The 16,800-nt window shown below is 37.6% G+C and overlaps 1 long non-coding RNA gene across 1 annotated transcript; it reads left to right on the forward strand.

Moving 5' to 3' along the window:
* Window positions 1-751: 751 nt before the first annotated feature.
* LOC140565195 (uncharacterized) lies at window positions 752-11,429 on the forward strand. The gene is made up of 3 exons (XR_011980578.1): window positions 752-852; window positions 2,165-2,230; window positions 9,691-11,429. It is a non-coding gene; the product is annotated as an uncharacterized lncRNA (long non-coding RNA).
* Window positions 11,430-16,800: the final 5,371 nt, after the last annotated feature.

The following is a 16,800-nucleotide window of genomic DNA, read 5'->3' on the forward strand; positions in this document are numbered from 1 at the left end:
GTGTATATGTATATAGTTCAAGTAGAAGGAGCAGAAAACAGCCAGAAAACTTGAAACTATCTCTATATTACATCTTCTCTAATGTTTTGACCTTCAGTAAGTGTAGTATATCTTAAAATACATTTTGTTGGACTGGGATAGGAATAGAATACAATATACAATATATGGACAAAAGTATTGGGACACCTGTTTTTTCATTGTTTCTTCTAAAATTAAATGCATTAAGTTTAGTTTATCCTGCTTTTGTTGGAGTAACTGTCTTTGCTGTCCAGAGAAAAAATCTTCCTACTAGATTTTGGAGAAACATTGCTGTGAGGTTTTGATTGCATTCAGCGATAATAGTGTTAGCACAATCAAAACACTGTTCCACTGCTCCACAGCTCAATGCTGGGGGGCTTTAAACTCCTCTAGCCCACACCTGACTTTAGGCATGGTGTCAATAGCTTCATGTTTATCTGCTCCAGAGAGTACTAATCTATTGGCAGTACTTATTTCGTGTTTGTGCATTTGCACATCTGTGTCAACCTAAAATAGCTGAATGCATTCATTGCAAGGGGTATCCACAAACATTTGAACACATGGTGCATTTAAAATGTAAATGTAAAAAAATGAGTGTCATTTTTTCCATTTGAGGTTTCTGTTGTTTTTTCCCTTCCACAGTCTGACATTTTAAGCTGACCTCCCTCGGTTCAGTGCTTCCCCAGGACCAACTGCATTGAGTTCAGTGCTTCAGCCTCTGGCCTCTGTCTAAGCCCACAACTCCAGGAGGACAGAGTGGCCCAAGTTTTTGTTCTGCTGCACACAAGGGCATTAGCACTGCTTTCTGGAGCAGAGGTTCTCTCTACAGCAAAGGTAAGTATTTCTTAACATAAAACTGGCAGTTTCATCTAACTTCACAGCACATTGATTAGTTTACACCAAAAGTGCAAAAGTAACAGCGTATTAACTGTGTTATGTTTTAATTTCCCTCTGAATCTGTTAAATTAAGAAATTATATCGTATTATATCATATTTATCATATTGAACCGAGGGAGGTCAGCTTAAAATATCAGAATGTGGAGGGAAAAAACAGAAACCTCAAATGGAAAAAAAAAAAAAAAATTCTCCATGTGAATTCCATGTGTCCAAATGTTTGTGGACACTCCATGTAATTAATAGATTCTGCTACTTTAAGTTGACACAGATGTTCAAATGTACAAACACACATAGCTTGATTAGTCTTTGAAAAGAAGTATTGCCTTTTAGAATAGGACTCTCTAGAGCAGATAAACCTGAAGCTATTGACACCATGCCTTATGTCAGGTATGGGTTAGAGGGGTTTCAAGCCCCCCAGCATTGAGTTGTGGAGCAGTAGAACTGTGTTTTGTGGAATGACTGTATATGTATATATAAACCAGTGTATCAGACACAGCAGTTCTTCTATGTCACTGCATTGCTGAGAATGACCCATCACCCAAATAGTAGTGTGGTGGTCAGTCCTGTGGAATACTGAACTTTGAAGAACAGGGTGAAAGGAGGTTAAGAGAGTATGCTGAGAAACAGATGGGCTACAGTCTGGGAAAATTAAGAATTTTAAGAAAGGGAAATGGAGCTGATAGAATGGACAACATATGTAGAAACAAGATGTTGTGGCTGATTACTACATATAATACACAAACACACATTGATCCTGACCCATGGTATTGATGTCCTCGTATCTGAAGTCATATTAACGCTTACATACCAATCCCATGATCTGAGTGAGAGGTAAAGGCCATCTGACGCTGCACACCCCAGATACTGAACCTTTTCCAAACAGAAGACAATCAATTATATATCTAAACGGTTCAGTCTGGCACTTACTCCTAACAGCAGTATCATTCATGGCTTTTGCTTGCTCAATCTGAATTTCACCTAGCCTTTATAAGACCTTTTGAAAAACCATGACCTTTAAAAAAGACTTCTATGGAATAGCATTTTAAAGGAAATCAAAGGTCCTGCCTCTCGACGTTTTAAATTGAATGGTGCAAAAGTTGATTGAATCCTATTTTATAGGTGGATGAGCTTTGAAAGAGCCTGCGTTTCTGTGTCAATGCTTGTGTATTACAGGCACTTGCCTGGCCTTTACATGTTCCTACACAAATATTGGCCAGTTGCTCAATCAGAACAACTCTTATCTTTCTAGTTTTCTAGTGCTCTACTGCCCCCTCTGGCCACAGGGAACTACACCTCTAAACCCTTGGTCTTTCAGGTAGGACTTGTTTTCATTTGTCTTGATGGTCTTGTCACAGCAAACTGGATTAGCAGCAGTTTTATGCACTGTGGTGCCAGGAGGCAAACATTAAAATCAGAAGCAATTTACTCATTCTGTTCTATTATTCTTACAACCCGGCAGAGACAGGTCAATGATAAAGCCAGACAACCATGATTTGTTATTTCATATGTCTTGGAAGCTGGAGTAGAGGAAAAAAACTGACTGTGTTGGATGGGTGTGAATAAAACATTTAACCCAGATCTCGAACCCTGGATAGAAGAAGAGCTTAGTAAATGCAGCAAAGAACCGATCCTCCTTACCTTCTTCCAGTTAGAACAATTAGATTTTGAAATGTAGGGTCATTTGTAGGGCCTGGTCTTTCATATAGGTTTTCTTCCCACCTGCCAAAACACTTGGTAGGTGATTTGACAATGCTAGCTTGCCCCTTAATGGTTAAATCGTTTTTCAAACTTTTGGTTCCATGAAGAACCATGTTTGTATTAGAAAGTAAAAGTGTTGAGAACCTTTAAATTGGTGAAGAACAGTTACATCCATAGCAGGTTCTCTAGACCTTTAAAAGCTTGTTCTACACTCACACACTCATCTTTATTATAAACATGTTTCTTTATAGAACCCAAAGTGGTCATTCACATGGATTCAATGAAAGAACCTTGATTTTTAAGAGTGCAGATGGAGTAAATAGGTATGAGTGGTAGTCTGCAATGGACAGGTGTTCTATCCAGGGGGAATTCCTGCTTTGGGCTCAGAGATTCCAGGACTCACTTTGACCCTAGCCATGAAGAAGTGGATAGGAAGATGGATGGATAGATGAACATCTGTAAAATTCTCATTGTTTTTTTAGATTGTTTAAGATTGGCAGACAATGCACATACCTCCACATAAACATATATAAAGAAAATAAAAAAATCCAGAAAAATGTTTATTATTATTATTATTATTATTATTATTATTATTATTGAACCATGTTTTCTGGGAAATCACAACACTTTAGTAACAACCGTTGTTGATGCTGAGTTTTACCTGCCTGATATGAACCACTAGGGGGTAGTGATGTTCACAATGTGGTCCCTTGCTTAAACGTTGGGAGTATCAAGATAGGGGGGCTTTTAAATGGGTTTTCCACTGTTGGAAATTTCTAAATTCCATCTGTGTTCAACACAAATGGTGAATATGGTTGTCTTTTAATGCCACAAGTGACTTCAGAGACCCCACCACACCCATTTATGGCCAAGCCAAATGATATAAAAAAAAAAAAAAAAAAATATCAAAAAAAAAAAAAGAAAAAGAAAATATCCCGTGAATTAATGACAATATGAAAGAAATATAGGACTTTTCTTATCTGTGGTGGATCTTTTGAGTTTTTTGGCAGTCAAAGGCCCCTGGGCACTGGACCCACCAGCCCAGTTAATAATGTATGCCTGGGCTTAACTACAGAGATATGGGAAGTACTGTGTATGTATTTAAATGAACTCATAATCATAAACTCATATAATCATTTAAACTGCTTGTTTTAGTGACAGTGTAATCTTGGTTACTCTGTGCACTGATAGGGAGAGCTGAATAGAGCAGCTCTAATATGACATGGATATTTTATTTAGTATGCTTTGTTACAGCTGAACTGATTCAATTGAGGCTATTAAGTGCTTTTAACCTTATAAGCTCTCCTTGATTTTCATTTTCTACCTGACTTTTCATCCTGCGTTTGTGTCAGTCAGCAACCCCATTTACACTTTTACATACATTTGTTGCTAAGCTCGGTTGTTCTAGCTTAGCTAGACACATTTGTGGTCAGAAGTCTCCATGCTCTACTGACAGAAAACCTATTGGTTTATATAAACCTATATAACACTGAGCTTGAAGGAGACCCGAGTGTCTCTGAATTGCAACAAACCCTCATGTTTGTATGGCCTTTTAAGTCACAAGAACGGTTGAGCTTTACCTGCATGACCACTAGAGGGCATCAATGTTCTAAAGAAGGTCTCTTAAGATTGCCCAGGTGGGGGTTTAAGGTGTATTCTACTTAGTTTTTGGAAATTTAAAATAGCTGCTAATGGTGGAGATAGAAAATTGGGGACCAGGGCTGCTGATGGCTCAAATATAGCCATGTCATTGTGTCATTTTGGTGTATTTTGCACTGTATGTCTTTTGAAACAAGATTTTAACCCCATAAAACACAACTACAAACATTACCCACTTTGCCTGGTAATAACTGATGAGTGGGGCAACTACCAAACATTTCTGGATTAACCCACCACTTTCAACAATTCTGCCGTTGCTATTAAAATGTTTTCAGACTGGAGCATCAACCTCTAAATATCCAGTGGTATTGTTGATGGAACACATTTTTATTGGAATAATTTAACTGTTGTTTATTTAATGTAAACATGTTACTTAAACACAACAATATTGTGTTTACTGTCAACACATTTTTAGTGTTGCTTGATTACTGAACATACAATGCCTTATTTACATTAATGAACTTGCATTAGAACTGAATTTAATATTTTATATTTTTCCAGCAACAAAATAATGAATGTATGGAAGTAAAACTATTTAATTTTATTAATTTCATTTTATTCCACAAAGCATGGTCTTATACTTTCATTACATGACTTGTACACATACTTGTGTACTAAGGTACTAACCTTATTTACTACCCATTTAATGATACTTTTCTTCTGATAAGTTTCTTGTGTTCCCGGGTACAACACATCTAATCCAGCTATCAATGATACGTCCTTCCAAAGATGTCTTGGGTGTTTTGGCAATAGTTGACCATTTAAGGCAGGGGTCCACATGACTGAAATTGAGAATCAATGAGTCTTTAAAAAAACAACCACATGCAGAGAATCCAGTAGCGTCTTAAATCACTACCAAGAACCACTACCAAACCTGCAAATGGTGGGTGCAGCAAGCAAACCTAAGAATATAAAAGAACTGTAGGCCACTGCCCATGAGAAATGGGCTAAGATTCCTCAGGAACACTGCCAGAAGCTGGTGTCTGGCTATGCGTCATGTTTATGGCAGGTCATAACAGTAGAATAGTCTTCTACTAAAACACTAAAGATGCTTGTTATTAATTTGTGTTGAATTTGAAGAAAGCACTTGATATATTAGATGTGTTGAGTCATTGAAATCGGTCTTTCAGTATATCGAAACAGATGAAAGTTTGTAAATTTTGCTAATAGAATTGGCATTGGGGTTTAATCATGTTCATTGCAACTGTATATAGATTATACAGCAGTACATCATAAACCTGTCTTTTCATAGTCTTGCCTATACTAAAAGCTATGAAGACACTGAGGGTGATAACATACTAATAATTCTGTAGGGACACAACATTAAGCAGGTAAAATCACTAAGATTAACTTTTTGAAATGCTTTAACCACTAGAGGGCAGTGGTATAATATAAAAAAATAACAATGTGGAACCACAACGGTGTTGCTGGGGTGTTTGTAGTCTGTGGATGTGTATTTGCCATGTGCAGGTGTGTACAGGTCTGGTTTTTAGGTGGAGTAATTTAGAACAGTCCCTATAGAATAAGGGAAAGGAATTAAGATTTTATTTTTAATTTTAATTTTAATTTTAATTTCAATTCATTAAAGAGGGCCAGAAACCCAAACCTGAAGACTGAATGTTTTCTTTATTAGTCAGCAACATGTTGCCACAGGTCTGTGGACATGCTGAGATGTGTTTTCTAATCTATTGAAAACATTTTCGATATAATAAAGTACCTTTATTATTTTTTTCTTTGGATGGTGGTTTTTGAACCTATTTGATTTTATTTGAGATTGTCTTCACTCAAAGTTCAATTAGGCTGTAGAAAAAAAAAACAATATAGACTGAAGAATTAAAAATAGCCTGATTCTTTCCTCAGTCTTATTAAGGTAGAATGACCTACTGTATATTAAGAATCTCAGGTCATATGAATAATTCTTAAATTGTTCTATTTTAAGGCTAATTTATTTTACCCTTAACAAATGTTCTTTACAAATGAAGAACCACAACAAGCCTTTGCATGCTGATGCACTGTCTATTAACATAACACTTTTTACTTTTAACTAACAAAACATAAAAAAAAACATGTCCATCTCCATTTTTACCCTGTTACCCTGTTTACCATATTTAATACCCTGTATATGCTCTACATTACTTGCAATGAGGTCTTCTTTTACATTGACTTCAGAGTTAAATTCATTGAATTCAGAGTTAAGACCATTATTGCCTTCTCCTGTAAAGTCACCATTTTGGACTGGTGACTGGACAGTGACGATATAGTATCTATTACTACCAATTGTCTGAAACTCAATAACAGTGTAAAATGTGCTCACTGCATAAGGTCAAGTTTCATAAATAAACATAAACCACTTCCTCTGTGTAAGGTTGAACATGTTTGACAGGAAACATTACAGTCTTAGGTAACATTTAAGGAGGAAATAGGGGGGAAGTACATGCATCCTATCTTGAATGAGAACAATTCACTGTGCAAAGCATTACCAAGGAAACCATAAAAAACCAATGTTGACATCTGAGGCTCTTGAGCTCCAAGAAGATGATTACATTGCCAAGCAATTACGGGGCATTAGAGCTTATTATTAAAATAATAGTTTAAATCAGATATGACCAACTCTTTATTTGTAATCAACAACAACAACAAAAAAAAAAGAAATAAAAGAAGACTTACATTAAATATTTATTAATGCATGGTATGGATAGGGTCTATATATTAAGGGAATAAAAAAGAGGGCTGGACACCACTTAAAGGTGTGCCAATGTTAAGAGTTTTGCCCAAGGACATGTATTGGTGTACATGGTCTTCCACAAATGGATAATTGCACCAATGCCTCAAAAACAGCAAATGGTATAACATCTGTGTCCAGACCTTCAGGTATCAACCTAAAAGCCTTCTTGCAAACCTTCTAGATTTGTCCAATTAATAAATTCACCAAATTATGTTTAGACCTTTCGGTTTTAAATGTATTTACTGTCCAAAATAAACAAAATACAGGCAAATTAAAATACTTCTAGGAACCATCTAAGCCCATGATGCTCAAAGAGTGAAATAGCATAGGAGAGTTAAGTAAAGCATGATGTTCTGTATTGGGATTATGGCAAAATAACTGTATACTGAAATAACTGACTTCAATTTTGACACAAATGAGCATTGACCCTATCAATGATTCAGTTCTCGGCATAAACCAAAACTCGGGTTATTAAACAAAATCTTTTGAAATGCTTAGTCGTAAAGTGGCAGGCTCTTCTCCGCCTTCTAAAAAGCAGCACTCTTTTCTGTTTATTACAGTCTATCGTCCTCCTGGACCCTGGACAGATTTTCTTAGTGAATTCTTTGCTGACTTCTTATCAAGTACCTCTATCTACTGATCATGCTTTTATTGTCAATATTTACTTTGAGAAGACTCAGGACCCCCTTAGAACTGGGTTTAAATCAATCTTAGATGGCCTGGGATTCATACAAAATTGTATAGGTCCTACTCATGGATGCAACCTTTGGTATTGGGACAGAGAATTATAACATACCTAATTATGTTTGACATAGTCTTAAACCAGGATATCCGCCTGCCATCTCGCTTTGAGCAAATGTACCATAACAACCTCAACAGCAAATGTATATATTAATAACTTTCCAGATTTATCCATCTCCTGCCCATCTCATCCTATAGATCTTGAGCATGTAACAGGTGATCTGCTGTCTGTGCTCTGCTCTAATCTAAAATAAAGCAAAATCATTATATATCACATCACTAATAAACAATAACAAAAACAACCCCAGGTTTCTTTTAAATACTGTGACCAAACTCACCAGCAGTCATAAACAACCTAACTCAGCCATTCCTGCTGACATTAGTAGTAATGATTTCATAACCTTTTTTAATGATAAAATGTAAAACATTTGAATATAAATTCATTGCCCGTCCCAAACCACTACAGTTAATGTTGATGAATTGTGCACCAGTTTTAATGCACATATATGTATATAAATATACATGTATATACATTAATACACAATATACATTAATATACATGTTAAATCAAGGTGTGTCCACTAATTAGCATCACAGGTGTCAGTCAGTGGGCATATATATAGGGCTACAGGTAGTCACTGTGCTGTTTTGTGACATGGTGTGTACCACACTTAACATGGACCAGAGGAAGCGAAGGAAACAGTTGTCTTAGGAGATTAGAAAGAAAATTATAGACAAGCATGTTAAAGGTAAAGGTTATAAGAACATCTCAAAAACAGCTTGATATTTCTGTGACTACAGTTGCACATATTATTCAGATATTTTAGATCCATGGGACTGTAGCCAACCTCCCTGAACATGACCACAGGCGGAAAATTGATGACAGATCAAACAGACGGATAATACGAATGGTAACAAAAGAGCCCAGAAAAACTTCTAAAGAGATTAAAGGTGAACTTTAAGTTCAAGGAACATCAGTGTCAGATCACACCATCCGTTGTTGTTTGAGCCAAAGTGGACTTCATGAGAGACAACCAAGGAGGACAGCATTGTTGAAAACAAATCATAAACATGCCAGTCTGAAATTTGCCAAACTACATGTTGACAAGCCCCAAAGCTTCTGGGAGAATGTCCTATGGACAGATGAGACAAAAATGGTCATGGGTCTTGCAACAGGATAATGACTGAAAACACACAGCTAAAACACCCAAGTATGGCTAAGAGGAAAACATTGAGCCTTCTATGATACCTGACCTAAATCCTATTGGAAGGAGCTGAAACATGCCGTCTGGAAAATGCACCCCTCAAACCTGAGACAACTGGAGCAGTTTGCTCATGAGGAGTGGGCCAAAATACCTGCTGACAGGTTCAGAAGTCTCATTGACAGTTTTAGGAATCGTTTGATTGCAGTGAACAAAATATTAAGTTAAGGGTATCATCATCTTTGTCCAGGCCTGTTTCATTAGTTTATTTTTTAAAAGAATTCTGTCAAGCATGGTTCAAAATCAGTGTTGGATTTTCATTTGTTCATTTATATAGAATTTTTATTTGTTATTTCTTTCATTAACTGAGGGGTACCAACAATTTTGTCCATGTGTGTAAATACTTTAAAACAGCATCTATGAAACCTATTTTTCAAAAAACCTAACCTTGACCCCAATGAGCTTAGCAATTATAGACCAATAGCTTGAAAAAACTGTAGGCATTAAAGGATCGGCCCTCACTTGGTTTCGATCATATCTGACAGATTGCAACCAATGTTTTTAGTGAAATAATGAATATTCTTACTACTCAAAAGTAAGTTATGGTGTTCCTCAGGGATCAATCTTGGGTCCGCTACAATTTAATCTTTATATCCTGCCTCTGGGCAAAATAATCAGTAAACATGGTATTGACTTTCACTGCTATGCTGATGACACTCATCTACACCTCTACTTGTTTGCCAAACCAAGGAAAAGACCAAGGAACTGGTGGTGGCTTTCCACAGGTGCAGACACCCCACTCCACCAGTGAACATCCAGGGTATGGACATCGAGAGAGTGGACTCTTAGAAATACCTGGGTGTTCATCTGAACAATAAACTGGACTGGTCAGTTAACACTGCTGCACTCTACAAAAAAGACAGAGCTGACTCTACTGAGGCCCTTTGGAGTACAGGGAGAACTCCTGAGGACTTTCTTTGATACAGTGGTGGCATCTGCCATCTTTTATAGAGTGGTCTGCTGGAGCAGTAGCATCTCGATGGCGCATAAGAAGAAACTGAATAAGCTCATATAGAGGGCCGGTTCTGTCCTGGGATGCTTCTTAGACCCAGTGCAGGTGGTGGGAGACAGGAGGATGACAGCCAAGCTGGCATCCATGCTGAAGAACAGCTCCCACCCCATGCATGAGACTCTGGCAGCACTGGGCAGCTCCTTTAGTGACCGTCTGCTTCACCCCAAGTGTGTGAAGGAGGGGTATTGCAGGTCCTTCCTTCCTGCTGCCGTCAGACTGCACAACCAGCACTGCCCCCTGGCAGACCACATACACACACACACTTAAACTACACACACATGTTTAGAGAATAGAGGTCTCTCAATGTAAAAATACAATGTGCAATATCCCCCCCCACATGTGCAATTAAGAGTCATTTGTAATTATCTGTAAATAATCTGTAAATAACTGTTGCAATAAAAATTGCTTTTTTACTTCTATTATTTATATTGTGTATATAGTGATAATTTATCTATGTTTTTTTTTTTTTTTTTTGCATCTGAGTGTCTTGCTATCCCTTTCTGCTGGGAATTTCCCCACTGTGGGACTAATAAAGGACTATCTTATCTTATCTTAAACCAAATGAGGACATTTGTCTTAATAAAATAACAGACTGAGGTTTTATTTATTGATCCAATTATGGATAAATGCAAAAATGCAAATGCTGCTGTAAATGTAGATAAATTCTAAGTCATATCCAGTAGCACAGTAAAAAAAAAAAGAGTTGATGCACACATCTGTTAAAATGGCCTTCTTTCATCTACGTAATATTGCCAAACTGCATAATATACTCTCCTTACACGACGCAGAAAAGCTGGTGCATGCATTCATAACTTTAAGATTGGATTTCCCTTCTGTTTGGAAGTCCATGTAAATTATTTAAAAAGCTCCAACTGGAGCTGCTAGAGTGCTCACCAGAGCATATTAGTCTTTTTCTTTCATCCCTGCACAGGTTACCAGTCACATTCTGCATTAATTATGAAATACTCCTTCTGACTTATAAGTCATTAAATGGTTTGGCCCCACAATATCTTGGGGAACCTCCTAAACCATACAATCCATTATGTACACATCATGTATGTTCGCAGGACAATGGCCTTCTACCAGTTCCTTGCTTAAGGAGAATCAATGCTGGAGGATGAGCTTTCTCTTGTAAAGCTCCCCAACTCTTGAATACACTTCCCATTGGTGTCCGTGACTCATACACACTCTGTGTTTAAATCTAGATTAAAAACCTACCTCTACTGATCTCTGTTCACAGGTTCCTGATCAATACTGCAGTCCCTCTAATCTACTTCCTTTACAGGCCGTACATCAGTCTATTTAAACTCCTAAACACCTTCTAATTTTCTCCTTTCTTTTCTCTCCCATTTGTGCTGAGCTGCCCCCTGCTGTCTGCTTGCTGCTGATACAGGTCCATTTGTGGTTGACTGCCTTTACCCACCAACTGGATCCTGACCCACTATGCATGATGATTATTGATTGATCATCTCAGTCATGTTTTCATCTTGTTTGGCTTGATGACACATCTTGTTTGGCTTGATGCCATTTTTCTCTTAATTCAGTTTAGTTTTACTGTTGTTTTTAATCCTGTTTTAATTGTTATTGCTATGATCCGGTGTCGACCAGAGAAGGATGGGTTCCCTTTTTGAGTCTTGGTTCCTCTCAAGGTTCCTTCCTCTCAACCCGAGGGACTTTTTCCTTGTCACTGTTTCCACTAGCTTGCTCAAAAGAAGTTTGGACCCGGATCTCCGTAAAGCTGCTTTGTGACAACATTCATTGTGAAAAGCCTATATAAATACATTTGAATTGAATTGAATCAGAGGGAGATAACCAATTCAATTCCCGGTGATGCTAAAGCCAGGAGACCAGGAGACCCAGAGGTCACAACTGATTCTTCTTTTTCTGATTGGGTAGGATAAGCCTTCCACATGACGAGTGCGATGCTAGCTTATCTGATGTATCAGAAATAGCCGTTAATGTTCTCCAAGTGTATATATCTGTACAGTGATGCTGTGTTAGTGGCAAGGCATGGCAAGTCTTTTTGTATAACACCTGTCATACATAGAGGCAATTCAAGGACTTTGCCAAAACAGAAAAATACAAAGACTCAAAGAAGCATTAAAAAGGCTTAAAAAAAGTATTTCAAAAGCATTTGATCAGCCATAACTGAACAAAACTGTACTTCAAAAGTAAGACCAGCCTCTAGGCTGTTAATCAGTCTTTGGCATACCCATGCTAGCATAACTGTAAAACCTCCAGGAGCTGATAAAGCTTAAGATCTTAGATATACTTGAGACTTTTCCAGCAGAGCACGAGAGTGACCTATTTCACCTGTTGAAAAGCAGTCGTAACTGACTAAGTTACCACTTAATGTCAGTCCCAGCACCAAAGTGTGAGAAATAGGCAGTTTGAGAAGATGCCAAGGAAGCACATGCTAGCCTCACAGTCTTCACAGTCTCAGCACCGGCAGCATTATGACATCCTAGAGAGAAGTGAAGTCTAGCTAAATATCCTAGCACGTAGGTGGGAAATGAATGAGACATAAAAAATATAGGATATTAAGAGTATTATACTGTGCAGAGTCTTCATTCTCCAGAGCATTTGGACTGGGGCTTTTACATAAGAGCTCCAAAAGGCTGCAGATTCTTAAATCCTCAAATCCTCACCAGGTTCTGCAAAATCCTGGGTAATGCAAGCAACGATGTAAGAAAAGGATACTTGGCTATATATTAAATCTGATAAGCCTTCACATATCTTGCTTCTTTGCACTGTCAGAGAAGGGTGTGGTTCTTTTACAACCCAATTTGTCAACAGTGATGAGAAAGGTGAGAACTGAGTGTAACAGGATGAAGCTTTTGATGTTCTTCTTGCTTGTTTCCAGGTGGGGTAAGAATGTTGTTATTCTGCAGTATATTTACTTTCAGTTGATGCCAGTACAGAATATTTTAATTATTAACAGAGTGTTATTTTTATTGTATTCAGAAAATTTGTTCTGTTTCTAATATGTTCTGTTCCTAAATTTCAATGCTTGGATTGTAGAGTGGTCAGCAAGAAAAAAAATATGAAGCTGAAGATTCAGGAGTCCTTCGGTGCAAAAGCATAAACTCCCATCAATCCAAGCAACAAAAATGGGCAAAAGACATTAGGATGGTGGAGAAATATCAGTTATAATATTAAACTCCTGTGATCTTTTTCCAGTTCCATAACTCTTAACAATCTTTCATCCAAATGACACAGAACCACAGTTTTGTTCGGCCTCCTGCACAGTTGATGGAACATCCAACCTTATTTTGGGAGTTTCCTATACACCATTAAAAATCAAGGTACTTTAACTACATCTTTGATCAGTGCCACAGAGGAACCTGCTTTTGGTTCCATAAATAACCTTGTTTGTAATAGAAACATTTAAGCCTGAAGAATCTTTGAACTGGAAATTAACCTTTAGATTACAGTGCATCATAAAAGTGAGTACACCCCTTACATTTCTGCAGATATTTAAGTATATCTTTTCATGGGACAACACTGACAAAATGACACTTTGACACAATGAAAAGTCGTCTGTGTGCAGCTTATATAACAGTGTACATTTATTCTTCCCACTTTGGTTGCCAGTGGTTTAGACATTAATGGCTGTATATTGAGTTATTATTATTATATTTGAGGGAGGAATAAATGTACACTGTTATATAAGCTGCACACAGACGACTTTTCATTGTGTCAAAGTGTCATTTTGTCAGTGTTGTCCCATGAAATGATATACATAAATATCCGTGGAAATGTGAGGGGTGTACTCACTTTTGTGATGCACTGTATGTAAATGCTGGATCTTCTTTAGGCCTTTAAAAAGGTTCTAAAAATTCACCCATCTCTATTACAAACATTACAAACTCTTTACAGAACCAATAGTAGTTATCCTATGGCATCACTCAAACAACCGTTTGAGCATTCTTTTAATGAAGGTTTACTTTAATGATCTACAGAATATCTCCAAATGTTTGTGGACACCCTTTTTAATGAATGTATTTAGTTACTGTAAGTTGCACTTATTGTGTATGTGCAAATGCACACACATACACAGTTTGTCTAGTGCCTATAGAGTCTCTCTGGACCAGATAAACATGAACCAATTGACACTATGCCCACTGTCAGGCGTGGGCTAGAGGGGTGTAACGCCCCCAGAATTGAGCTGTGGAGCAGTGGAAGAACTGTGTTCTCTGGAATGATGGATGGTGGTGCTCCATCCAGTACTTTTGGGATGAGTTGGAGATGAGGTCAGATGGTGATCATTCAACATCCTGACCTCTCTAACATTTGTTTAAATGCAATTGAATGCAATCAAATGCTCACAACAATGCTCTACAGTCTAGTAGAATGCCGCTCCAGGACAGTTACTTCAACAAAAGCAGGATGAACTCTTTTTAATACCCATTAATGAATGAGTGTGTGTCTCAATACTTTTGTCAATATAGGGTAGTTAGTTTTAATTAGATCTTGGTAAAAGCTAGATTTATTACATTTTATTTATTATTTTTATTTTAGTCTTATTTTATCTGTATTTAATTAATACAGCTATAGGTTGGTTACTTGGTTACTAGACACGGTTAGCACGGTTATCCTAATTGCCAACTTCATCTGTGCAATAATCACTCAAAAGAGGATCTAAAACAATGAGCCCAAAACCCTACAAAGACAGTTATTTCTACTTGTCTGTACAGTTTAAATGCTTAGCTCATCACAGCCCTCCACTGACTGGTTGATCATCAAAGTCAACACAGATTTATATCTGAGTTTCATTCAAAACTGTTGCATAAATTCTAACTGAGGGAAAACCGGCAATGTTTGCTATTGCTTGTGTTGTGAATCATGTGGTGATAATAAAACTCTTAAAAACTAATGATTGTAATTGTATTTGTGTATCTAGATCGTTTTATTATTTTCTCATCTTGATTTCTAAAATTCAGTTAAAGCTCACTAAGGTTCATCACCATCATTACAAGTTACTTAGAACTAACTTCTCTCTCTTTACCTTCCCCGAGTAAATGGCCACCCAGCCCGATCTGCAGGAAGATTGCCCGCTGAGGTCCCCTCTACCTGCATCTAACCAGCTGCCACCTACCAGTCCAGCCAGCGGGTCCCCCCCAACCCGCCACCACCCATGGCTCACCCGCCAGCCGCTGCTGCCTGTTTGGTGGCCGTGCTGAAACCTAGATGGACTCGTGCCTGTCTGACACTATTAATATCACAACTATTAACTTTCTGTTGTACCTGGTTTGGTAATTTTTATCATTAATGTTTAAAACAGTCTGGCCAGAGGAGGATGGGTCCCCCTTGTGAGTCTTGGTTCCTCCCAAGGTTTCTTCCTCCAGCTCTGAGGAAGTTTTTCCTTGCCCATGTCGCCGTTGGCTTGCTCACGGGGGTCTTTGACGCTTCATGTTATTTCTTCTTTCTTCTCTGTCTCTGTTCTTTATTAAGTAATAATTATGTAAAGCTGCTTTGTGACGACAACAGTTGTAAAAAGCGCTATACAAATAAATTTGACTTGACTTGACTTGACAAGTAAGCTCTTGCTGCCAGGCGTCATAAGAAATGTGCAATAATTTGTTAAGAATTTGTGTATTTATTTATTTGTTTTTTCTTTGGGGGCAGTGGTGGCTCAGCGGTTAGAGCTCTGGCCTGTTGATGACAGGGCTTTGGGTTCGATACCCAGGCTTGGCAAACTGCCTTTGTTGGGCCCTTGAGCAAGGCCCTTCACCCTCTCTGCTGCCGGGAGCCACAGCAATGGCTGCCCACCGCTCCGGGCACGTGTGCTCACTGTCCACTGTGTGTCAATGTCCCACATGGTGTATATGGCTGTCTTGTCTTAAATAATCAGGGTATTAAATAAATCCATATCCATATATATATATATATAACAATGTACTGGCTGAGATCCAATATTAAGATTAAAACTATTTAGATGTTTTATGGTCTTCACAAATACTATTATTATTATTATTATTATTATTAGTAGTAGTAGTAGTAGTAGTAGTAGTATCCTTAGCTTTCCTTTTGCATATTTACAGCAGCACCTTGTGTTTAAGAGTGGAGTTGCATTTGTCTATACTTTCTTCAGAGCAGGTGGAACACAGTACATTTCACTGAACTAAAACCATACCTGCTATCGATGTATGATTGTTATATATATATAACAATATATATATATATATATATATATATATATATATATATATATATACTGTATATACTCACTCCAACCATCAATCAAGAGCAGACCAGACTCCAAACAAGACTCCAGACTCCTCCAGAATAATCCTCTCCAACCATGTTCTGATCATCTGCAGCTGATGTTCTAATTCACCACATTTGAAGCAGTAATACATGTGTGTGTGTGTGTGTGTGTGTGTGTGTGTGTGTGTGTGTGTGTGTGTGTGTGTTTAGTTTATCAGTTGTATGGGTTAAGCTGCTATCTTCATCTCTCAATAGTGTTTAAGAAATAGGAGGTGTCCTTACTACATGACTTTTTATGTATGCATAGTAGATCTTGGCACTCTTTTGTTTCTTCTAATGGTAGTCATAGTAGTAATAATAGTAGTAGTAATAACAATAGTAGTAATCATAGCAGCATTACAGATATTAGTGGTAGTGGTCATAGTAGTAGTAATGGTTGTAGTAGTAGTAAAAGTGGTAGTAGTATTGCTGTAAAATGAGAGGCAGTAATTTATTAAACCCAAAGTCCAAAAGTGCTATGTTCTGACCCACTGAACCTGTGTAATGTGAACCTCCAGTCTCTGAATGATAATAATCCT

The sequence above is a fragment of the Salminus brasiliensis genome, chromosome 11, assembly GCF_030463535.1.
Source record: "Salminus brasiliensis chromosome 11, fSalBra1.hap2, whole genome shotgun sequence".
Lineage (NCBI taxonomy): Eukaryota > Metazoa > Chordata > Actinopteri > Characiformes > Bryconidae > Salminus > Salminus brasiliensis.